The sequence below is a fragment of the Mytilus trossulus genome, unplaced genomic scaffold (genome assembly GCF_036588685.1).
Source record: "Mytilus trossulus isolate FHL-02 unplaced genomic scaffold, PNRI_Mtr1.1.1.hap1 h1tg001319l__unscaffolded, whole genome shotgun sequence".
Lineage (NCBI taxonomy): Eukaryota > Metazoa > Mollusca > Bivalvia > Mytilida > Mytilidae > Mytilus > Mytilus trossulus.
In genome coordinates, this window is record NW_026963765.1 from 1 (window position 1) to 2,056 (window position 2,056).

At 38.2% G+C, this 2,056-nt stretch overlaps 1 pseudogene; it reads right to left on the bottom strand.

Annotated features, from left to right (window-relative positions):
- Positions 1 to 82: 82 nt before the first annotated feature.
- On the bottom strand, positions 83 to 1,631 carry LOC134704238 (cytochrome b-like; annotated as a pseudogene).
- Positions 1,632 to 2,056: the final 425 nt, after the last annotated feature.

Sequence of the window (2,056 nt, forward strand, 5' to 3'; positions counted from 1 at the left end):
TACTATCATCACAAAACCATGGTACCGGAACAGGTCTTTCCCTAGTTCCCCATGGACAATATCACCAAAATATCGACTCCCGTAAAAAGACATATTTATATTTTTCTACACTTATTAGCCCACTCACGTGCGCTACTTTCGCGATTTACTAATTTTAATAACTTGAAATAAGCTAAAAACTTAAACCATTTCAGGTCTACAGGACGACTCCTACAGAATTTAGGGTATTCAAGCAGCTTGTCCACACCCACAAAGAAAGAGGGTTTAATAACAACCTAGAGAAATAAATGACTGAAAGACACTGCCCCAAAATGATATAAGGCTCCCGCACTGGGCGAGCACCAATCCATGTTAACCTAATAAACCTACCAACCAACACTCAAAACACTACTTGATTAAACGGGTAAAAACATAAACTTCGATACTTACCTCTGTGAAGACTAGGAATTAGGTATAATACTACAATCGACAAAAACATAACATATACCCCCCCCGCTTTATGAGGAATTGAACGAAGGATTGCATAAGCAAACATAAAATACCACTCAGGCTGAACATGGATTGGCGTTTTTATAGGATTAGCAGGCCAATAGTTTAAATGATTCCCTAACAGCTCAGGATCCACACACACTAAATATATAAAAAAGAACCTAAAGCAAACATAACCAAAAAGATCTTTAATAGTATAGAAGGGGTGGAAGGGCACACACATAGTACCTCTTTCAATACCCAAAGGGTTATTACTCCCTTTCTCATGTAAAAAAAACAGGTGTAAAAAAACAACCGCCACTATCACAAACGGTAAGAGAAAGTGTAAAGTATAAACCGCTTTAGAGTTGCATTACACACGGTCCAACCCCCTCATACATAGCGGAGCATACTCTCTCCTACTACGGGGATCACTCTAAGTATATTAGTAATAACAGTAGCCCCCCAATATGACATTTGCCCCCAAGGCAAAGTGTAACCGAGGAAAGCCTCCGCCATAGTTAACAAAAACAAATGCACCCCAAAATACCACACTGTCTTATCTAAATAAGACCCATAATACAGCCCACGAGCAATGTGCGCATAAATACAGATAAAAACATAGAGGACCCATTTGCATGAATATTACGCAACATTCATCCTTTTTCCACATTACGCATAATATGTACTACAGAATCGAATGCCATGTCTTCATGAGCAGTATAATGAGTTGACAATAAAGACCCCTTAGAAGTTGGATAATTAGGCACAAGCCTAGTATAGAGCCAAACCTTCACCAAGCGTTTAAGTTTACAGGACAAGGCAAATCATAGAACCTGTCATTCATAATCTTCACCAACTTATTAGTACTTCGTCACGGACCAACCCTCTTAGGCGTGTTAATATTATTCACAGTATTGTTACCAACCATCTCATAAGAAAGGCCTACACCTTGTTTATGAGTTTACAGCTCACCACCTCTTCCTCGGCCACCTCATGAATTTTTGTTATATATACAGGCACAAACCCCCCCGCACACCGCATTTTTTTATGAGTACACATAAGCTTGGACCCCCCTTTTTACACCTCTGAAGACACCCAAAGTGTTAAGTGTCCAACTTTGTTTTTGCTCCATTTTTACTTTATTTTTAATTAGACTTAAAGCGACCAACAACTTACGCTTCAAAAATTTTTTTATTTTTAAGATACACGCCTCGTTTTCGAACCGAAAACCACATGAGCAACCAGAGCTGGGGTAAATGAGGAAATAAACGTCTCAAATCCCCATTATCCTACAGCTTACAATTAGCTATAGAGCCCAAGTAACTTAGAATTTAAGGGTCAAATTCACCACTTTCTCTGCCAATAATTAGGTTGAATCTCATGTGGTCCTGAAGAATGCTTACTCCCCGCAAAGGCTTTGTAGCCTTTCAAGCATACACTAAAACCAAGTTAATTAGGTGTAAGGAGACCCGTATTGACCAGTTTTTAAATAGACATAACAGCCTAACAATACAACGAATTAACTGTAATTTTGCTTATCTTATGGATTATTTTAATAAATTATAACTATTAATACACCAATAAA